The sequence below is a fragment of the Cupressus sempervirens genome, chromosome 4, assembly GCF_028749045.1.
Source record: "Cupressus sempervirens isolate cs-2001-9-10 chromosome 4, ASM2874904v1, whole genome shotgun sequence".
Lineage (NCBI taxonomy): Eukaryota > Viridiplantae > Streptophyta > Pinopsida > Cupressales > Cupressaceae > Cupressus > Cupressus sempervirens.
The window spans coordinates 124,537,801-124,562,283 of record NC_143121.1 but is presented as its reverse complement, the minus strand read 5'-3'; the positions used below and the strand labels follow the sequence as shown (position 1 = coordinate 124,562,283).

At 33.8% G+C, this 24,483-nt stretch overlaps 2 long non-coding RNA genes across 4 annotated transcripts in view; one reads left to right on the top strand and one right to left on the bottom strand.

The window, feature by feature from the left end:
* Nucleotides 1–8,246, top strand: part of LOC149560248 (uncharacterized) — a 163,563-nt gene extending 155,317 nt beyond the window's left edge. The window contains exon 3 of the long non-coding RNA XR_016363664.1: nt 7,908–8,246. This is a non-coding gene — a long non-coding RNA (uncharacterized LOC149560248). The remainder of the gene's footprint in view (nt 1–7,907) is intronic.
* On the bottom strand, nt 917–23,623 carry LOC149560247 (uncharacterized). 3 transcript variants are annotated; one of them, XR_016363667.1, is made up of 5 exons: nt 23,441–23,623; nt 21,878–21,961; nt 17,348–17,424; nt 17,150–17,225; nt 917–1,476 (listed from the first exon to the last, which is right to left on the bottom strand). It is a non-coding gene; the product is annotated as an uncharacterized LOC149560247 (long non-coding RNA). The 3 variants fall into 3 exon arrangements; XR_016363666.1 differs by lacking the exon at nt 917–1,476 and adding an exon at nt 10,116–10,381; XR_016363665.1 differs by lacking the exon at nt 917–1,476 and having other exon boundaries at nt 16,958–17,424.
* Between the last annotated feature and the right edge of the window lie 860 nt (nt 23,624–24,483).

Below are 24,483 nucleotides of genomic sequence, written 5' to 3'. Positions count from 1 at the left end.
TAAAATTTCGGTTGGAATTGACCTAAATGTTAGATCTACTGTTATAATTTATTGGTGGGTTCGTATCAGCATGAGAGTTTGATCTGGCTACTTGAAATTGAGATCAACATTCAATTTAATTTCAGTTTGTTGTTTTTCGTTTCATTTTGTTTCTAGAATTCGGAAAAATACGAAAATCATCTAATTTGTGAAAAAAAGTTGATTGGAACAGGTAGTCAGTTATAGTTACCTTTGATCACCCCAATCGAGATTTAGTTTTGTCAAGATCTACAATTATTGGAATCAAAAACTCTATTTATTTTGCTGTCAGCAGCAGTTTTAAGTGTTAGAAATCATTTGTTAAACATTTGGATATCATTTAAGTTTTTTTATATTATCAATACAAGGATAAGGCCTATCTATATCCAAATGATATTTTGATCATTGTAATGATATTTGTCATTTTATCCATCTAAATTGAATAAATTAGTAAAACCAATAATTGAATTTTCTTGCAGAGGGTTTTTTCTCAATGTAGTGTATGTTGAATGGAGATGTGATTTGATGAACTCGAATTATCTAAATAGTCATTTTCTCCTTTGATAATTGTATCAATGCTGTAAGAAACGATAAGATAGAGCAAGGAACGAGAAACAATCCAAGTAAGTTAAGTGTGAAACAATGTTACCATGAGATAAGCAAAATCCAAGAGCATACACCAAGATGGTTCAACAATGGAGACAAGGATTTATAAGTGGAAAGCAAAGAAAACCCCTTGTGAGTATTATGAATGAAGGCAAATGCCTAGAGAAGAGAGAGAGAGTGTGTTGGAGCAAAATAGCTCAATACAATAACATCAAAGTGATAAGAGTGAAGAAGAAAGAAGGAGAAGCATCTCTTATAAAAAGATGAGAAAGGACTTGCATGTGTAACTCTCATTTCTATGAATGCCACATTCATAATAGGTGTGTGCAAAGTGCCACAATCCTCTTAAGGAGGATAAACTAAATTCCTTAATAAAGGAATAAAAATGAGTTGTCCTCACATGTGGAATAAAGGACAAACAATGACATGTCCTCCACATGTGTACAATAGGACAAACTACATTTAGGGATCCTTGGAATATCCCAATTAAACACATCCAAGGGAAGATTAACCTTTCTAACACCCCCCCTTAATCTTTACTTGGGGAGTTTACATCAACGGGTTGTAAACCCAATTTTTTACAATGGAATTGAAATCTCTCTTTAGAAAGTGGTTTGGTTAAAATATCAGCCACTTGATCTTCACCTTTACAATAAAGAAGAGTAATTTGCTTGTCTTCAACTTGTTCTCGAATGAAGTGATGTTGAAGTGAAATATGTTTGGTTCTTGCATGAAAAACTGGATTCTTTGCCAAGGCAATAGCACTTTGATTGTCACAATGTAGAGGGGTAGGTGATTGTGGAGGTAGACCCAAATCGTCAAGAAGTCTTCTAATCCATAAAGCTTCCTTAGCTGCATTGGTACAACCTTTGTATTCAGCTTCAGTTGAGCAAAGGGAAATAGAGTGTTCTTTTTTACTTTTCCAAAAAATTGCACCTGAACCAACAAAGAAACAATAGCCACAAGTGGATTTCCCATCATTGGGATCTCCACCTAGATCGGAATCAGTATAGCCATGTAAAATAAATTCAAAATTTGCATCATAGAATAATCCCATATTAATAGTTCCTTTAATGTACCTTAAGATTCGTTTAGCCACTTTAAAATGAGTTTGTTGAGGTTTAGACATAAATCGAGAAACTAAACCAACACTATAAGCAATATCAAGTCTAAAGAGTTAAATAATTTAAACTTCCTACCAATTGTCTATACAAAGTTTCATCAACAAAAGGAGTATTCATATCAGCCATTAATTTAGTTCCTAATTCACATGGAATTGAAACATGGTTAGAATCATTCATCTTAAATTTTTTTAAAAGATCATGAGCATACTTGCTTTGAGAAAGAAAGATACCGTTAGGAGTTTGGCAAATTTGCATACCTAAGAAATAATGTAAGATACCTAAATCAGTCATCTGAAATTTCTGTTTAAGTTGGAACTTGATATCAGAAATCAAAGCATCTGAACTAGAAGTGAGAATTAGATCATCTACATAAACAATAACAATGATAATATCATCGTTAGTATGTTTAATATACAAATTAGTATCATTCTTACTTCTAGAAAAACCTTGAGAAATAAAGAAAGAATTAATTTTAGAATACCATTCTCTAGGTGATTGTTTAAGACTATAAATAGATTTTTTCAATTTGCAAACCAGATTTTCATTACCTTTCTTAACAAATCCGGGAGGTTGAGCCATACAGATTTCTTCATGTAAATCACCATTTAAGAAGGCACTTTTAACATCCATTTGATGAATTGGCGAATTCATTTTAGATGCTAAAGCAAGAACTAATTTGATAGTAGGCATTTTAGCAACAGGAGAAAAAGTTTCATTATAGTCTAATCCTTCAATTTGTGAAAAACCTCTAGCAACTAGTCTAGCCTTAAATTTACTAATTTCATTATTAGTATTCAATTTTGTTTTGTATAACCATTTACATGAAACTATATTCTTGCCATGAGGTAATTTGACTAAGTCCCAAGTTTGATTAGCAATTAAAGAGTCATATTCTTCTTGCATGGCTTTTTGCCATTGAGGTTGAGAGTTAGCTTGATCAAAAGACTTAGGATCGTTAGAATTCATAATAGTAGTCATCAAAGCATAATTACAATAATTAATCCTTCTATGTTTAATTCCACCAAATCTAGAAATGTATTCATCACCTTCATTGATTAAGTTTTGAGCCCATTTAGGTTTACGTTTAGTTGCAATGGAATTATCACTAGAGGAAGAATTATTAGCACTAAAAGCATCATTATCACCAGTAGATACTTGAATATCATTACTTGTAAGAGCAGAAATAATAGGTGGTACTTGAGTTGAAGGGTTAAGAGGAGGAGTAGGGTTAAGAGAAGGAGGTTGGTCCTCCACCAGCACAATTTTAGTGCCACTGAATTCTGCATCATGTGTAGTAGAACAGTCATGGACTCCATTTTCTACAATACAAACATCTCTAGTGTTTTCATCATAACCAACAAACATATAAGGAGATGACTTAGCATCTAATTTATGCCTTTTCTGTTTAGGAGTATGAACATAAGCAACAGATCCAAAAATCCGCAAATGATGTAAATTAGGTTTCCTACCAGACCAAGCCTCTTCTGGAGTAATATCCTTGAGAGCTTTGGTAGGAGTCCTAGTAATAATATAAGTTGCACAAAACATGGCTTCAACCCAAAATTTATAATGCAGATTCTTAGCATGCAACATGCTTCTAGCCATTTCAACAATGGTCCGATGCTTTCTTTCTGCCACACCATTTTGTTGTGGTGTATAAGGAATAGTAAGCTCGTGTTTAATTCCACATGATTTCAAATAAGAGTGAAAAGCATTATTCACATATTCCTTTCCATTATCAGTTCTGAGAATTTTAAGTTTAAATCCAGATTGCCTTTCAACATATAACTGAAATTCAATGAATATATCAAGAACTTGATCCTTGCTATGCAAAAAATAGATCCAAGTTCGTCTAAAAAAATCATCAACAAAGGTAAGTGCATACTGAGAACCTTGGATGGAGTTATTCTCCATGGGGCCCAATAGGTCACTATGGACAAGATGCAACCTATGAGTTGCTCGCCATAATTTTCCACTTGGAAAGGGCTCCCTATGCATCTTACCACTCATACAACCTATACAGGCAATCTTAGAAGGAATAATGTGAAGCAAGCCATCAACCATATTGTGTTTTTGCATGAAAGTAATATAATCCGAATTTAAATGGCCAAGTCTTTCATGCCATATATTGAAATCAATAGAAGTATGTAACAAATATCGTGAACTAGCAAATTCATGGAATTTAAATAAGTTGTCATTATCCATTTTAGCATGAGCAATCACTTGTTTAGTTTGAGGATCTATGACATAACATGTATCTTTATAGAATTCAACTTTATAGTCCTGACATAACTATGAAACAGAAAGCAAATTAGTTTTCAAATCAGGTACATACAATACATCATGCAATTTACCATTAGGAATAGTTACATCACCTAAACCTTCAACTTTACAAGTTTGATTATTAGCTAACTGAATAGGAATGTTAGCAATATCAAGTTGCAGAGAATCAAAAATTTCTTTATGAGAAGTTACATGTTGTGATGCACCACTGTCAACAATCCATTCTAAAGGTCTGCAAAGATTAAAGCTACAAGTAAAAGCATGACGAGAATTAGAACTAGTAGAGTTACCTTTTTTATGATTTGATTTTTGATTATGGTTATTGATATTCATAGGTTTTTTATCATTTTGCTTTTTAAAACAATTATTGACAACATGACCATCTTTGCCACAATAAGAACAATGAGGTTTGGAATTGGAATGATTCCTTTGATTATTAGTATTACGATTGTTATTATGATGATTGTTATGGTGATTGTTATTATTGTTATATTTCACATGAAATTTATTGTTGGAATTATTAGAATTAGTATTATATTGTTTGTTGTTATTATTATTATTATTATTTGAACGAAAATTATTATTTGAATTTCAAGACATAAATGCATGTTCAGTTGATTTAAGGGTACCAAACTGAATTACCTTAGCTTCTTCCTGTCTTAATAAGGTTTGAAAAATAACATAAGTTAACTGAGTAGTTAAAGTAGGAATAGCAAGTTGTGCATGAATATTAGTTATAAACTATTGAAACTGTCTAGGAAGACACTTTTTAAGAATAAGGTGAATTAAACGAATGTCCTCTAATTGAACACCTAAAGCAATAATTTGGCTTTTAAGAGAATCAAATTTTAACAGAAATTCATCCATACTCTTAAAATCTGTATACTTGAGATCTTCAACTTGATCCTGCAACTGTATTTTGCGGTATTCATCTCCATTGTCATACTTGGTTTGCAAGATTGACCAGGCATCATGAGCTTTAGAACAGTGAGCAATTAACACATATAAATCTAGAATAATGGAAATACCGATTAAACCTAAAGCTTCTTCATTTTTAGATTTCCAAGTATCTTTTTCATCTTGGGTAGCCGCTGAACCAGGTTCAAGAGAAGGATCAGTGGCTATCTCGAAGAGGTTTAAAACGAAAAATGAATGAGATATGAGTTTTCCAGGAATGATAATTAGAATAACTAAGTTTTATTTCTGGAATTAAGGTTGACATTTTTATGAATAAAAAAATGTCCCCCCTAATAGAAATATGACTTATACATTAACTTGAATGAAAACAAAACGTGATGATGGAACTATGAATAAGTTTTTGAACAAAAAAATGATATAATTCTGTTAGTACAAGGATAAAAATGAAAAAGAATCCTGCAGAAGCGTTATTAGAATGATTATAGCCTAAAAAAAATGAATCCAATTTTCTATATTTAGGATGACGATATTAATGATTCCTAATGAAAAAAAATGTAATATAGGATTTAAGTGTTTTGTATTGAAAAAGGATAGAGGAATCTAATTTGCTATAATTAAGATACAGAATGATTGAAGAAAGAAAACGTATGAGTAAAAAACGTAAACGTGTTACTTCATGCAAACAAAAAAGCAATGATTGAACACAAAGAATCTTTTTCAAAGGGCGTTTCAAATCTGCATGGGCGTTTCACATAAAGTTCTGCAAAGGTCTTTCAAAAGTTAGAACTCAGATCTATATAGCATTGGCAACACTAGCTGTGCCTTTTCCCGCTTATGCCTGGGTGGTGAGCCTGATCTGTTCATACGTTACACAAAAAAAATGCGTGCATCAATACGTTTAACAAAGGTTCATAAAAAAAATGTTTATCAGTTAATACTCTGGCTGGGAATATGGCGATGGAGAGGGCAGTGTTAAGCCGGGGTACACGGGCTTTATGGTTCGCAGCGCCTTTCTTTTGCATAGCAGCCTTGGTTTCAGCCGGTCATGGGTTCAAAGCCACTGCGGCTCCGGGCTTCGCATATACGAGGAAAACGATCCCCCACATGCCGCCTATAGCCACAGAAAATTGCCACAGGCCGAAGATGAAGCGGTGCGAGGTGGGGATCCAAAAGGGGGTACGAGGTGCCGCGACGTGCAAACGCATGCGAAGTCGATGGCACAAAGGGCCGAGAACGCTGCAACAGCAGCAAAGTGATGCAAAGCCCAAAGGGCAAACGACGATGCTCAGAATGGATCGACCTACCAAAAAAATCCCAGCAGCAATGCAGATCGCTGCTTTACAACCGCGTATTTTGTCTTTCTTGAAAGTAGGGGGAGGAGTTAGAATGAAAGAAACAATAAGAATTAACTTGAGAATGCACTAAAACTAGCACAGTGCAAAGGGCTGAAAGTAAAAGAAGAAGAAGAAAAAAAAATTGGCGGATTCAAAAAACGAAGAAACAAAAAAACTGCGCTCAATGGTCCAAGCGAATCCCTGAATTTACAGCCAAAGCTTTAAGAACTTAGCAAACAAAATCCCTAGCTAATGAGGCTTATACAACACCACCAGGCTGATTTTCTTCAACTTATCAATGAACCTATTCTATCTTCTAAGAATTTGCGTAGAGGGTATGAATGCCCAGGGAATAACACAGTTTTAGCTATAAAAAAGAGAAAGTTTCGAAAAAACCAGGAAAGATACTAAAAAAACTGAATGAAGGAAGGGAAAGAATATATATATTTTTAAAATCTCATAGATATTTTTTCTCTTTTCAAATATGAATATGAAAGAATTAAAATATCTCAAATGAGATATGAAATTTAAAATAGAAATATAAGGAAGGATTTAAATTTCAAATTTTTTTTTAAAAACTAATCTATTGAAGTGACCTAAATTTTTTAAAAGCACACTTTAAATAATGATATCCTTCAATAATAATAAATAAATGATATGAAGTAATATTTATTTATTTTTTGTTTTGGCGGCACGCCTTCCAAAACAAAAAAATTTGAAACTTTTATAGGAAAACCCTTTGGCGGCAAGCCTTCCAAAGAGGGTTAGTAAACAATGATAAAAATGATGCAATAAAATTTGCACACAAAGGATGTTAGAACGAGTAGAAAATCGCAACACAAACTTCTTCTCTCAATGACGTCTCCAAATAAGGTGTGCTCCAATGAATGGCAACCTTCAACACAAAACTTAAAACAAGGATTAGATAGCCAAGCTCTGATACCATGTAAGAAACGATAAGATAGAGCAAAGAACGAGAAACAATTCAAGTAAGTTAAGTGTGAAACAATGTTACCATGAGATAAGCAAAATCCAAGAGCATACACCAAGATGGTTCAATAATGGAGACAAGGATTTATAAGGGGAAAGCAAAGAAAACCCCTTGTGAGTATTATGAATGAAGGCAAATGCCTAGAGAAGAGAGAGAGAGAGAGAGTTGGAGCAAAATAGCTCAATACAATAACATCAAAGTGATAAGAGTGAAGAAGAAAGAAGGAGGAGCATCTCTTATAAAGAGATGAGAAAGTAGTTGCATGTGTAACTTCCATTTCTATGAATGCCACATTCATAATAGGTGTGTGCAAAGTGTCACAATCCTCTTAAGGAGGATAAACTAAATTCCTTAATAAAGGAATAAAAATGAGTTGTCCTTACATGTGGAATAAAGGACAAACAATGACATGTCCTCCACATGTGTACAATAGGACAAACTACATTTAGGGATCCTTGGAATATCCCAATTAAATACATCCAAGGGAAGATTAACCTTTCTAACAAATGCCATATTTGATTGTGTGAATTCTGATGAGTGTGGCATTGGTTTATGATATTTTGTCGAACTGTTCAAATCTAACTATAAATTGCTTTCATATTGTATTAACATGGCCTTTCCTATGACATATAGCACCTATGCCAGGATCGCAAATGGGAAGAAGCATATCTTGATAGCTTTAGAGGGGGAAGCACAAGAGCAAAATGTGTGGTAGTGGAAAAGTTTATCTGGCGGATGGAAGGAACTTTTTGGATGGACTAAGCCTGAAAACATGTTGTCTCAAGTAATGAAGACTATAAAGGATTGCATGTGAGGAGGATAGCAGAGGTCAGTAAGGATAGTGAGAAATAGGAATGGCAAAGCATATAAAATGCAGGGTCAGTCATTAAAATGGCAGTCATAAAGGCACTTCGTAAGGGTAAATGGTAAGGACAAAAGAGTACCAAGATCAAAGAATGAGATGCAATATAAGGCCGCATTTCTTTCATAGGCACGTTAGAATAATGATGAAGAGACAATGGTGTGATGATGTTTTGAATGATAATGGATTGCTTGCATATTCTGTCCATTGATATATTACAATCCACAATACCAAACAAGACTTGCCCAAAGAATAGTGTCATTCTGATGGTCAAAAGCCATGACATATCATGACATTGGACAATGATAATCCTAGAAGCTTAGAAAGGGCTAAATACTATAAAAAAGGGAACAACAGCTCAGTCATGTGAAGAATTGCACTTTGGAAGCCATTGGAAGGAGTAAAGTCATCCTTGCCTAAAGGTTTCCAGTGCAACTTAACAGGGGATAAATGCAAGGATGTATGAATTAGTATGGTAATTAGAAAAGAGAGATGAAAAAATAGTGTAGAACACAGTAACAATAAGAATCAAGAGTTTCAGTCATGATTAAGAGGTGACTTTTGCCAAGAAATTATAGTGATAAGGAACATAAAGATTTCACAAAGACAAGTATAGCAATTCTTGCATAGATAAAAGACATGAGAACTTAAAGATTGCAAAGAGAATTGTTGTTTTTCTAGTCGAATTCATTCCCTTCTAAACTATTGTGTGATCTCTCCATTCTTTCCCTTAGAGGCTGATCCCCTTGAACAAACAAGAGAAATGGATTCTATGGAAATGTATGGACGGGGCTTTGGACGGCCTTGAGACCATCACTCCATTTGGTTCTTGGATATTATGGTGTTAACTTGGAGTTCACGTGGAATGTTATTGGGGCCCATATTATCAAATCTTATGATGTAAATGATCGAATCATATATTATGCAAGTGTATGTGCTAAGTGCAATATCATAACGAAATTAGTAGATGTTATAGATTATGCACTAGATTCATTATAATGTGAACTATATTGTTTAATGGATTTTTAATAAAAAGGAATAGTGAATACTAGTCTATCTAGGAGAGTGAATGAGATTGTTTGATTACTAATTTACATAGATTTTCATGGGTGATTATTCTTCATTGTGATCATTTCATAATTAGGGGAAGAAAATTGTGTTGAATCCTATTGTGTACGGAAAGTCTCTCTATGTCACTTAAATCTATCCATATTGAGAAAAAGGGCCATGGAGTAGTAACTGGTTGGGATTCCTATGTAGGGGCATGTATTGGGTCTACATGTATCTGACATTGTTGGCATTTCTTTAGAGGGATAGCATAACGGTCCATAGTAGGCCAATAGCTCCTAACTCTCATTAACTTCTTAGCTAGTGTTAGTCCACTAGAGTGAGTCCCAAGTATACTATTTTGAACCTCTTGCAAGGAAGTTTTAGTCTCTTCCATGTCAAGACAGATAAGAGTGGTCCTATTAATGATTTCTTGCTTCTAAATGATGGTCCTATTTATTATTTCTTAATTATGAATAATGTATGGATACACTATTCTTATTAGTCTTTCTGCTAACATCCTACAATAGTTTATCATTCAGCAGCTATTTTCAAGCATTTCACCACCTGCTGCTAGCTTAGGTTCATGGCAACCACTCTGGTACGAACCTAGACAACTCTCCAACCCCTGGACTGGCTCAATTTCCCTCCCATTATCTCATTTTGAACATATCTCTCTCATTCTCATTCAAATTATCAAGAGTTTGTTCTCTCAACCTCTCTAGCAACAATTTCCAGAAAGTCTAAAGCATTCTTGGATATCGTTACTCTCATGTGAACACACCAGTATTATTTTAGCAATCTCCCTGAAGGTTTTAGCATTTTGGACCAGCCTTATCTCCCTTGGCTTCTGTTACTTAATTTTAACACATGTTAAAATACAGTCCTAAAAATTTTATTTGCTGAAAGTACTTTTCATTTGATATTTGAAAGAATATAAATGTCCTTGTATTATTCAATTCTCGAATATACAATTGATATTTTACAAAAGAATGAAATGCTAAAAGTAAAATATCTCACACAAGCTGTGAGTTTAACTATTGTTTTTATACATATTGACAATAAAAGAAATGTATGACATATGAGAGAAGAGTCAAGGATAACCAGTCATTGCCTTTTGAGCTTTTGACTGGTTAAGTCTCCTTTGTTTCTGCTCCTGGTCTGGTCCTTAATTTGGTAGCTCCTGGTTCTCGTTTTCCTGCTTAAGAAACAAGTGGAGTTGGATCTTTATGATCTAAGCAATGACTAGTTATCTATAGCTACATACTCACACATGTCACATTTCTCTTATTCTGAATACATACAAAAAATAGTAACAATAATCAAGCCCTCCAATGCAAATCACAGAAAGGTAGTTTATGAGTGTCACGAGCCCGTGCTTGAACCTCGTGAAATGCCATTTCAAGAAGGGAATGAATTTTTAAAAAATAAAAAAAATAGAGTACCAACAGTTAGGAAATAGTTATTTTAGCATGCAAAGACAGTGAATTATTCAGATGAACTTCAGCATCTAAAGTTAGATAAGTAGATTATAAAAGAATCTAGAATGACAGTTCTTGTTTTCAGTTGTTGCAATAGTATACAAAGAGAGTAGCAATGGCAATGAAATCTTGTTTTAAGTAATTACATGTTGAACAAGCTCAGAATTTGCTTGAAGATATTATTCGAGATCCTCTAATATCAATTATTATTGCTGCAAAGATCAAAGTAATGGAAACGAATGGTAAAAAACCATTGACTGTCAAACAATGACTCAACAGTAAAAGATAAAGAATGTGGACAAAACAGCAGCATGAATCAAAAGACAAAAACAATGTTATAATGCAAGGATAGTTGTTTTATAGACAGAAAATAGGCACTAAAAGTAGATGCAAAGTCATTATCTTAAAACAAAGCAAGAAATGCATGTATCAAAGTACGAGTGTTTAACATACAGAGTTGAAACACACTATAAAGAAATGTGTCCACAAGTTCCAACTATTCATCCTTTATCAAAATTTTCTGAGCTCATATAAATTAGCAAAAGAGTATTTGATACATAACACTTTGATAGTAGAAGCAGAAGTCACTGTACTACAACAACAGTAAAGAAAAAAAAGCTTAGGCTACTGGAGTTATGATGAAGACTTTTAGGATGTTGGACAGGGACATTCAGTGACTTACAACTCTTTACCATCCAAGCAAGAGCTGAAAATATGAAATTCTTTCCATGGTGCAGCCTTCTGAACAAAAGACAAATGTTGCCCGTTATAATCAGAGAAGCTACATTCATTTTTTCTTTTGGGAGAATTCACTATGAGTTCTTGATAACACCTCCTACTAGACAAGCTTCAGCTAAATCAGAATGATGTAGCTGCTGCTTATCATTTTGATGAGATATCCAAAGATGAAAAAGTTAGATAATCTCATTTTCCAATGTTACACATAAGAGGATCAGAGCCGATCTTAAAATTTGAATATTTTGAAAGGTGAGAGTTATCATAGTATACTTTCCTAAGAACACATAATTCAATCAGCAAACCTTTTTTTTTAAAAGTGGTAATGAACATTTTTGAAAACCCTTCCAAGCAGCAAACAACGCAATGAGAAGCTATAAGATTGTAAAGAGAAACCCAGAACAACAAACACCAAATTTATTTTATGAATTGGTGGCATTTAAAAAATGAAAACTTGCCTATAAAAAATCATGCTTCCAGCTTAGCACAAAATGGCAACCCAAGCAGCAAAAGAAAGAAAATAAATGCCTAGAAATTCTTTTGCTTCTACAACATACCAATAATGCACATTCACAATAGCAGTAACCTCCAAATTGGGTTTATGATAACCTAGACGAAGCTTGCACCAAGAGAAGTAAGGAAAAGCCATGCACAACCATGTATAAGAAATAAAAAGAACAGATCAGCAAGCTCACATGGCGACTACAGAAGACAAGTTGTTTTCTTCATTCAAGGAAAATGTGCCTTGCAAATTCAAACAAAATGTTACCTTTTATCCATAGCAGCATCTCAAGAATGGCGGCTTCCAGCTACAACATGATGAAAGTAGCAGTAAAATGTGTTTCTAGTCATGGCACAACAAGGGAAAAATGCAAAAATAATCATGGCGACTGTAGATGGAGCAGAATAATGGCTTCAAAAAACCCTAGCCAACTTCGTCTTCCATTCTCTCCAATACCATAATGAAAATGCAAATGAGCAACTTTAGGGTTGCGAATGCAATATATTTCCCTTTCCTTCATTTCATAAGTTTTGAAGTCTGGTATTTTAAAAATGGGTTGATTTTAATTTGCCAAGTCCAATTTAAAATGAGCCATTGGGTTTTTGAAGTAAACATTCATGGTATTGTCTTTAAACCATGTTAATAATTTTCAAGTTTTATTTTTTGAATAAGTCCTTTTGTAAAAAAACAAATATTAATGGTAATTTATAAACCATTTAATATTTGGTTATCTTATGCCAAGTGGAGGTGTTAGAGTTATGCACTGATATATTTAACATGTGTTTGAAATACTAAGTCTTAGAGGTTATTAATTTCAAAGACTTAGTACTATCATTTAAGGTCATATTTAAGACTTTTGAGTCATTTCAAGACTGTGGGTCGAATTTTGACCTTGTCTTGGCAGTTTGAGTCCATTTATTGACATTTTGAGTCTTTTGAGGACAGTTAAGAGTGAGTCATAGGTTCTATTTTGACTTAGTAGGCTTATGAGGTAGTGAGTCATCTTTTTTGATAAGATTTGACTCCCTTTTTGTAGCCTTGTTTCCTAATTTCGACCCCCAAGAGATTTGTATTTAGTATTTTGAAACTGTCATACTGAGGGATGGATGGATTAGTTTTGAAAAGAGAGAAGACTATTGTGACATTCTATTGTCCTTTCTATGCTCATTTTTTTGAGTTGTATCTCTGAAGTTGATATTTTTTGACCTTTGAAGGCATAATACAATTAGCTGGATCTACTTTGGGACTCATTTTCTGTGTGCAAGGCTGGTGATTAATGTTTATTTTCTGTGTTTTCTCAAGAACCTTTAAATTTATGTCTCATTTTCGCACCTATCTGTCTTAGTAAAATCGTTATGCATAGGTCATAAGTTGTGTAGTTTAATGAAATAATATTGGTTATGGTTTATATCTTTTGATATTATTCATTTAAAGCCTTCTTCTGAAACACTTTTATGCAGAGATTTTCATCAAAATTGTATCTCATAGTTGATTGTATGTCATATCATTGTGTTATTAAAACACCAAATCCTTCATCATTGTTTTGGTGCATCACCTTTTCGGTTTGAATAATCCTCTTTTTCGTACTTCCTAACCCCTTTCCTCAAAAGTGCATAGTATAGGTGGAGTATCACATAGCATCAAATAGGAACCGGCCTAGAATCTGAAGGTTTAGTCACCTACATAGTTTACCCACAAACTTGTGATTGTTCCCATGTTCACCAGAATTTCTCAGTATTTAGGTGCTTAGTTTTAGGGTCCAAATTATGGTGCTAATAGCTTCTTCAACATCTTTCTAGAGATATGTTTTTTTTTATTGTGCTCTTGCCTTTTCATTAGTTGAATTTCCTTTATTATTACAATTTCTTGATTTCATTTATCCTATACTTGGAATCTCTATCTCGCTATTATTCTCTCTCTCTCTCTCTCTCTCTCTCTCTCTCTCTCTCTCTCTCTCTCTCTCTCTCTCTCTCTCTCTCTCTCTCACACACACACACACACACACACACACACACACACACACTAGTTTGCACTCCTTGTAGACATGGAAGTTGCATTCATAGCTTTTTTATTGCTTTACACATACTCACACAATGTATGGTCATTTTGGTACACAAAAAATGAACATCAATAATGGTCTTTAGTAGGAAAAATATGCTTAGCGGATTAACATAAACAACTGTGCCATATTTGCAACCATAGATATAAATGGACAATAGCACTCAAATAAAAACTCTACATAGTCATTCTTCCACATTTGAATGGTTAGGAAACAATATTGCTCAGACTAAGAACTTTGCATTACCTAGAGCAATTGATTATTATAGATTGAACATTCTACACCCATATCACAAACATGAAATAGGATGAACAATTAAAATATGACTGTTTCAAAGTTTTTCATACCACATGTGTTCCAATTGGTCTAATTGGAGATTTCGTGAATTGACGATGGCGATTCTCAATTGATCGCAAGAGAGAGAGAGAACTCTATCACCCCCAAAAGTTGTCACCTTATTTCTAGGAAAATAAATATTTCTGAAGAGGCTTGAAAGCATCTTCACTTTAAAATCCACAGAAAATAAAGATCATCTGATACCTTGCTACTTTGTTGTCTTCTTAGAGTTTTAATATGTTTTTTGATATCCAAATGCTTGCTTTGATTCTCTTCAACTTGCAACTCAACCAAGGTCCCCATGAAACTCACCCATGAGCACCACAACCAAAAATGAGGAGGATAAAATATGCCCCACACTTCCTATTGTACAACAAGGAATGGAAGAAGCGTACACTGTTTAATCACAAATCTCTGAGTACTTGAAGAACTTAGTGCAACCTACTATGGCATATACAACCATCACCAAAGTGAAAATTGAAAACAAATTTAAATCTATGTCTCCTTAAATTGCCATCGCCAACATTAACTCTACAACCAAATCTGTTTAAGCTATTCACAAAAATCCTCTCCTGATTTGCCAAGAAATCATGATCTCAAACTATCATCAAAAATGAAATGAGCAGATGAGTGATGGGCACAATTCTAAAAAAGAGTGAAGAAAGTTTCAGAATGGTCTAACTTAAGTTTGTAAGCATATGTTCAATCAGCCTATTGAAAAATACATTAGAAAAGCTAAATGAACTTGGGCGTGAATGTGCAGAGCTCTTGGATGTACAAAAATATATGATAAATCCTTTGAAAGAAACTACTTCTAAAGTTAAAGAAGCATATGACAAAGCATATTATTATTAGAAAGAAAAGAAATATAGCCTATTATGCAGTCAATTTCCATGTGCTGCATAGGAAACCCCATTGAAAAGTCAAGTTCGTAAAAACATTGATCAAGCTTAAAAATCTTTCAGATAAACTGCTTTAACAATAATCCTGTAGCAACATTCTCTCATCTAATTTTCAAATAAACTCTATCCTTTCAAATTGCTTCTCCAATAGGAAGAGAGATAAAAGACAAAATCTTAAAAAGACAAACCTCTACATTTGATATATAATCAATACTTTGCAAGAAATGTCAATTTTAAAAATTTGAACCTTATTAAAACACTACATGAAAAAATCTTTTAAAGAATCTTCACTTTAGGCTGATTAATTCAATCTAATATATTCTCATCAAAGAAATAACGAAATCTCTAAAAAGAAAACCAAGATTCTTGCTTCCATGTCATGCTTATTTGAAGGCACCCCACATGGCATTCTCTGGCATCTGGTCTATCCTGCAGCTCCAAATTTTATAGGCAAGCAAAAGTGATCTACATGCATTAGCATTTTCACTACCTTGATAGGAGGCAACAAGGAACCATTATCTTTTATTCCAAGTGACACCTTGTCAGGAAAGAATGCTAGACATGAAGCTAACACAAAGATTTTAGTAAGAAAAAATATTCACCAGTAAAACACAAAGAGAAATGTTGTACTCACAATGTACCATCTTAGTTATATTTGGATTAGACCCAATCATAAAAGTCAAAAAAAAAACCATTTCCTAACAGTACAGATGAAATTTTCTAATTGATTTTTAGCAAATGGATAAGAGGAAAACCTACCACGCATGCCCATATAATGCGAGTAAGAGCAAATACAAATGGCATGCTATATCAATTTGGGACATCATTGGCTAGATGCAAAAAATGGACATAAGAAGGAAGTGTGAATTACAATGAATGAAAAAAAAATACAATGCATAATAAATAACAATGATCATTGGAAAGATCAATGCAAGAAAAACACAAAACACATTAGTTGTTCTTGCAATGTCATTCCACAATAGTTTACAAAATGTTTCTTCAGGCATCTAAGGTTGATGATATCTTGGGTCCATAAAAACACCTTTAGAGTAGAAGGTCCAAAAAAAAAATTTATTTAAATCTAATGCATAAGAAAAGGACTAGCAATATTTGTCCTAACTCCTTTCCAACAAAGAAACCTGATGGAGATGAAATGTCAAGGCATGGTTTCTTCCTTGGCTAGGGTCATGAAGACAGTAACTATGGACAAATAATTTGAACAATATTTGTAAGTTAAAAGAAGAAAAGGAAAATACAAAACCATATGTTCAATAAGACATGGACCACACTTTTCAATGACCAAGCTCAATATGAAAAGAAAATAAATTTTCACTCAATTGTTAACAAACAACAAAATGGTGAACATTGTAATCCTTCAAAACGTTTCTTTTTAACTTGGTAATATCCCATAACATTGGCCTTAGTTATTTAGGATATTCATATGAGTCATGGTTAAAGATTTAAGGAACTGGCCAATGAAAAAATATAATATTTGCAAGGGTATCTAAAACAAAACTCGTGCATCTCAAGCTCACACTTAAATGTTAGAACTGATCCTTTGCATTCTATCAATGTAGTTCTAGGTATCAGTTTTGGGTTTCAGCAGACTATCTAAGAAGGGAAATTTGACCTATATTTACTTTATTGACAATGGGAATGCCAACTCTCAAAACCAATTCACTTAAAAACCACATATCAGCAAGCATCCATGCCTTAAGTTTTGACCAGTGACAAATTGTTGAAAATATACAATGCCTCCTTTCTCCAAAATGTTTCAGATCTCTATACTAAGTTAAAATTGATCACTTGAGCACATGGCCCATTCAATAAATCATAATATTAGACCCTCTAGTATAATGTATACACTCTTTTAGGTAACCTTCTTTATTCTCGTAGATTTAGACACCATGAATCATTAAAATGTAATATTGAAAGATAGGGCCATGTCTACCTGTGAAGCAATAGTCTTGACATTTTCCATGGCTGATGCTACTCTTCCATCTAACAAATGTTCCTCATTGTGTAGCCTAAAAAGCTAGAGTCAATTCTTTAAGGCCAAACTAGATAAAACAAGACTTTGCGATTTTATTATGTCCTTTCTATTTCTATCATATAACCAATAGATTAATGAAGATCAAGTAAAATCAACCTTCCAGTCTTTAAATTTGCTTCATCTGCATCTTCTTGGACATATTTGAATCTCCTTTCTCTTTCAGTTTATTCTGCCTACAATAATTAACTACACAGTCAATACAACATAGAGAGTAGAATAAGAACAGTTGCAAGGGTATTAACATTCAGATGCTAACAAACCTAGTAACACTTCAACTATTTCTAAACTAATAGATAAATAAGAGAAACAATGTTACAAAAACTCAAGCATTTGCCAAATAAGAGATACAATGGTTAAAATTATTAATATTATCACCATGCAGAATGCTTTTTATAGATAGAGTTGCGATCCGAAAGATATGAATATCATTCAAAATAATGGATAAGTAATTCAAATTAACACTATACAATAATTTAGGAAATAACAAAATCACCATGCAGGAGCTACTTAGTCCAAAATGCTATCATGAATGAGAGTTTGTGAACATCTAAATCTTAGTACCATGAAAACAATGATTCATCAAATTAAAAAGTTATTTTGCATCTGATTAACAATGCTTAAGGAAAAGATGTGAAAAAATTAAAAATTAAAACCTAGGTGATCTTAACGTGTCGTTCTTGAATATCAAATATCTATTGTTGCAGATTGTGAACATGATTGTGCAACCTTTGAATAACAGCTCTCCTCCTAACTAACTCCTCCGCAAGCTCAACTTTATCTTTGGTTGCCTAAAAACAACCAATTTAAAGCAACAAACCCTAGAGAATTCACTAGGACCACCATGGCCTAGAAACAGAACAAAAAATCTCATCCTGGAACACTACCAGGAACGACCATCAGGAACACTACCGATTTATTTCCATTCATTTGCATTCAACCCATCAACTCCTGTAGTAACCCACAATTCTCGATTCGTGTATTCAACTAGCATGCAGCTCCCATGCACGGTAAAATTGCACAATGAAATAGGGCAAAATTGACTTTTTCATTTTGACATGATGAAGCCTGTGTTGGTCAAAATTTTGACCAACACAGACATGGATTTTTAATAAAAGATATTTTTCAAAATATGTCGAAAAATTTTGGTCTAAAAATAGGGTCAAATGCACTAGTGAACTTCAAAAATTATTGCCAAGGCGACTAAAAAAGGGGGTCCCCAAAATTTTGGGGTGATGGTGTGAGAACCTCACAACATTTGTAGTAGGTCAGTGGATAGAATATTCTTAACTGAATCCGCCATGTCTAAATATTGTAGATTCCATGAGATTGATCAACATTTGGAGTTAGGATGTGCAGAGTTCAAGAGGGCATCTAACCTCTTCCAAAACATAGTAGGAAGATGTTAAGGTTGTGGGGTATGAGATTGTCCCATCCTTGGGATATGATCAGTGTTTGACTTTTACCATTGGAGTTACATAGAATGTTTGTGGACATTAGGAGACATGATAAAGAATCAATAAGTTCCTTCAACAATCGTCTCCATAAGGCCTTCAGTAGATTGCAAGCCCCTTACACAATGATGGAGGCAAGTGCATTGGAGGCATATTACAGTGCCCTAGATAGTCAGATAGCTATGTTTACAAAGATGGAAAATCCTGCTCCCACAATGTTGACTAAGGCTTATACTAAAGCAATTGAAATAGGGAAGCAATTGGGCCAACAAGGAATGGAACCCCCAAGTACTAGGTATCTGAACAACCCAATTCCACAACTTACATACCAAATGCCTGTAAATCAGTTAGTGGTGCACCTGGGGCCTCCATTGTCTCAGGCACCACCATCAATGCAAGTTTATCTGCAAATTGCAACTTCATCCACAAGAATGCAAGAAGAAAAGGATGAAATGAATGAATTGATCGAGCAAGTCAAGAAGCTGTCAACAGAAGTTACTTATCTAAAAAATCAAAACAATCAACTCCAAAGTTCCCATAGAAATAATCAAGGAAATAATTATTAGAATCAAGGTGGGAGTTATCAAGGTAGATACCAAAGAAGCTATCACAACAGAGACTACCAAAGAAATAACTAAGGTGGTCGTTATCAGAGGAACTATCAAAACAATAACTATCAAGGTAACAACTAGCCACAAGATGAAGGATACAACAATCAGTCTAACTAGAAGAGGACTTGGAACACAGGCCCAAACAATAGAAATGTGGTGTTGCCACTTGATAATCAAGCTTCAATGGATAATAGGCTAGTTGATAGAATATTCTTAGCTGAATCCGCCCTGTCTAAATATTGCAGATTCCATGAGATAGACCAACATTTGGGGTTAGGATGTGCGGAGTTCAAGAGAGCATCTAACCTATTTCAAAACATAGTGGATGAATCAATCAATCAGGAAGATGTTAAGGTCATGGGGTATGAGATTGCCCCATCCTCGGGATATGATCAGTGTTTGACTTTTGAGGAGATTTCATTTCCACCAGAGTTTGAAGCATATGAAGAACACCAAGGGAGATTTCCTCCTGAGTCAGCTAATGGGCTAGTTAATGAGGTAATGGATCAAAATGGGTATAACAATGGGTCGAATTCTTTCCCACCCTTGAGCAACAATGTTCTAGTTCAAGGGACAGGTGGGAACCAAACATTTCAACAACCAGCTAGCAATGCAAGGTTTTATCAGAGGAACAATAAGAGGAATGATGGACCCTTCATGTCCTCCATACCTCAGAACAATTTCAATATGCCTCCACACCCCAATGTAAGAAACATACCAAATTCTTCAAGGGATGCACTTGAATACAAACATGGGAATCATAACATTGGAAGTGGACAATAAAGTTTTCAACAAAGCAAACAATAGAACAATCAAGATACTCGACAATCTTAGAGTTTCTAATCAATGCAAGAAGTAGATAGAGGAAGAACTGGAAATAATTTCGTGAACAATGTGAGTTGAAAAGATTAGGACAAAGTGTGACAGAAGAGATGATCAAAGGTAGTAGAGATTAGAGATATGTTCCTTGATAGTTTGAAAGATAATAAATCACAAGGATCTCACATTCAAAGGTTAACAACACATACTCAAGGGAGGCCTCCTCTTAACTTAGTGCATGTGATCCAAGACAGTCTAGGAGGGAACATGACGAACTCACCACAAGACATTTCATACAGAGAGATGGAGAGCTCTACACAAGAGATTGCATATGGTGATATTAGTGAATTCAACAAACAGCCAGGGCCTCAACTAGTTTATGTGGCTCAAGGATCAATTCCAAAGAAACAACAAACTTAAAGGAGTCAAGACCCGATAAACAATAAGGAAACTGTGAAGAAAGAAGTAGTTCAACCAACAAATTTTGGAGTGAAGCCAAAGCAAGTAAATAAGACATTCGTGGTGTATTATCAAGGGAAAGATGAGCCAACCCCATTCTTGCTATCAGTAAGGATATTTGGTAAGCTCCTCCATAATTGCTTGATAGATTCAGGAGCGTCAAGTAACATCATGCCTTTGAACATTTGCAGAAGTTTAGGAATCACGCCTTTGGGATCAAATAGAAAGGTTACTCAATTGGATAAGACAGAAGTGTCAGTGGTAGGTGAGCTACACAACATACACATGTAGTTGGCATCTGATCCGAGAATGGAAAACATGGTAGAGATTTCAGTGGTAGATGTGGCTGATACCTATGGATTGATCCTAGGTAGAGATTGGGCTAGTAGGTTAAATGGATACATGGTAACTAACTTCTCTCACATGTGGCTCGCATGGAAAGGACTTGCCAACCAAATCAAAATTGATAGCACCCCAAGGTTGAGATTGGCAATTACAGAATATGGGGAACAAAACAAAATACTATTTTTGGAAACGACTATGAACACCTACAGACCTAAGAGAACATAAGTATTAATAATGAACATCATAAGTGAAGGAAGGGATTCCATTGAGATCCTGATTGAGTCGGATTCAGATGCTTCATCAGAGGAGGGTGAAGGCATGTTCGAGAACTTTAAGAACTTTGTAACTAGAATTATGCAACAAGGAATAGAGTTGGGTAACCAAACATTAGTAAGAGACTTATTAATACCCAACTAGTGTAGAATTCACAATGCTTTCCATTTGAAGTTATCTTGCTCCTTATGCAGAGTTGCCTTGGAACAAGTAGAAAAGAGAATCCTAGGGGCTCTAAAACAAGATGATCAACATGGAAAACAAAAGGTTGAAACTTTACAAGTTGATGAAATAGAAAGTAGCATGATGGGTGAAACAAAGAACCAAATTACACCACTCAACACAGAAATGAAGAAAAATGATGAAACAGAAAAATCCAAGAATTCCCAAAAGGAGTTGTTACTAAAATTTTGTACACCTATATAATTTTAGTATGAAGACAAAAATGCATAAGTGTTATTCATTGTGTGCCAAGAGAATAAAAAAGTCCTTGTATTAATCATTCCTCGAATATACAATTGATATTTTACAAAAGAGTGAAATGGATAGAAAGTGCTAGAAATGAAAAATATCACACAAGTTGTGAGTCTAACTACTACCTTTTATACATATTGAGAATAAGAAAAACATAACACAGGAAGGTAGAGTTAGAGGTAACCAGTCATTGCCTTTTCACTGTTTGACTGGTTATATGATCTTTGGTGTTGTTCTTGGTCTAGCTCTCGACCAGGAAGTTCGTGGTCTTTGTTCTCCTGCATGAGAAAAGGTAGGGTTAGATCTTAAGATCTAAGCAATGATTGATTATCTACAACTATGTACCCACACATGCAATATCTTTCCTATTCCGAATACATATAAAAAATAGTAATGTTTAATGCAAAAAAGCAGAAAACTGTAATGTTAAAGGGACATATTAATTCTGATATGAAACCTTTCATTATAGTCAATAATAAGCATTTTGATTTCACAAGCAGTAGGTGCAAGAAGGATAGTTCATGACTATCATGAGCCCGTGCTTGAACCTCATGAAATATGATTTCAAACATCATGGAAAAGTCAGAGTAACAACAGTCAGGAAGTTGTTATTTTAGCATGCAGCAGTAACATGAAAATCAAACAAAGAGTAAGCGTCAAATTTGCATATATAAAAGCAATGTCCAAATCAGTGGAAATATTGAAACAGTGGCACTGCAATACATTTTTTTTTAAATGAAGTTTTTCACCATTATAACCATGTACTTCAGAATGATTCCTACTAAAATAACAGAAGTAAAAATGTTTAAAAAAAAAAAAACAACTACAATTGCAATGCTTATGGAAGATAAAGGAGAGTTTATTGGAATCAATCATTCCCACAATAAGGTGGTAAATATTCAGAATTTAGTAGAGAAAATTCATGGTGACATAATAGGTATGATGTTTCATGGCTGCCTCACAACAGCAAGCATAGTAAGTGGTGTGCTTATAAACCTTGCACAGAAATATAATGGAGTATTTCAAACACCAAAAATCATCTTTGGGTTAACTAGTGATCAATCAATTCAGAAATCAACATAATAAAGGAATCCAATAGATAATGCTTTTGGCCCTTATGTACAAGAACCATCACAAGTGAATATTCTGTTGCTGTTACTATGTTTGTTGGATAAGCAGAGGTGTGGACGTACAATTGTCATGGCAAGACTCAAGTTTTAGTTGATTGGCTTGCAGGAAGAATACTGAAATGAATGCCAAGTTATGGGATATGATTCAATGCCCTCTAATGCTGAACCTTTATAAAAAATAAATTTAAAAACTTCCATCTAAAATGCAAGAAAGCCGTTGTTGCAGCAAGGTCCATGAGATAAATATGTCTTTTTTTTAAAGAGTAAATGTAACAGTAGCAGCATTGAATACAAATAACCCTTGCATGACCTCTCATGGCAGCCAACAAAGTTCGAAGGCTTCAAATCTTATGGAAAGAAGAGAAATCTGTCATTTTATCTCAGCAAAATGCCCAGAAAACCAGAGTAGCAGAGGTAACAAAGCTATAAAAAAAACTCTCAGAAATCTTTGTATTTTTCATGCCCAAAATATCCAGCCAAAACACAGAGAAAATCTATTTTTTAATACCCAAAGAATATGCCTAGATTTCCTCCTTTTTTAGCTTCAGAAAACTACCATTTTATCTCAGCAAAAATGCCCAGCAAATGATGCAAATGGTAGCCGTAGATCAGAGAATAACCACCTACGTTTGAGCCAAGGAGAAGAGGAAAAAATGCCCAGCTATAAAAAATGATCAGCAGATTTGAAAGTCTCTAAACCCTCATTTTTTCTAGCCGGCTAGAGCTCTTGCAAGAGCAAATGAAATGAAAGAAATGAAATCCCTAGTATTTCTTTCCTTTCTTCTCTCATTCACGTGAATGAGAAAAGACTTTGCTTTTTAATTTTATAAATTTGCCAATTCCATATACCTAACGTATATAGTGGAGAGGCTTATGTTTTGGCTTTTAATTTGTAAATGTTTCCACTTTATCTTATTCAACATTAATATAAAATGATATTCATAAATCATTTTTATTAATGATTGATGTAAGTTAAAAAATATTTATTAGTTAATATAAAATAAAAATATTTCTTATTTTAAATATATTTTAATTTCTATTTGATAAATCATTAATATTAATAATAAATATATTACTATCTTAATATTATTAAATTGATTTTATAATCAATTGAATAATATTAATATAGTTCATATTTATTATTAATAAATTTAAGAACAATAAAAACTAAATGTTAATGTTATTAAGTGATTTCATAATCATTTAAATAACATTTGTGTAATTAGTATTTATTGTTATTAAGTTTTTTTTTTTTCAAATAGATATAAAAATATATGGAAAATATATATCTATTATTACTTTATATTTAATTGGTAGATATTTTTTAATAACAAGATGGGACAAAATGCAGAAGGTGGATTGGCATTCATATTATGCAAATATTTTCAGAGTGGGTGGCCATTATGACAGAGATAAGAAGGCATACTCGTTGGAGCATTGATTTTGAGAATTTTTTGAGATATTTTGAGGGTTAGGACTACATTTATGAGGAGCAGTTATGATGATATTATCAAGCCATGCCTTTTGGACCAATTTGTACACCTTTTGAAGTTTTTTTAAAAGCTCAAATTTGGCTTTAAGGGTTGAATCCGACCCAGCATTTATGGCTTTCAAAATGCAATTGGATGGAGAGTGCATAAGTATATGAGTTGAAGGCTCATTTTGGAGAG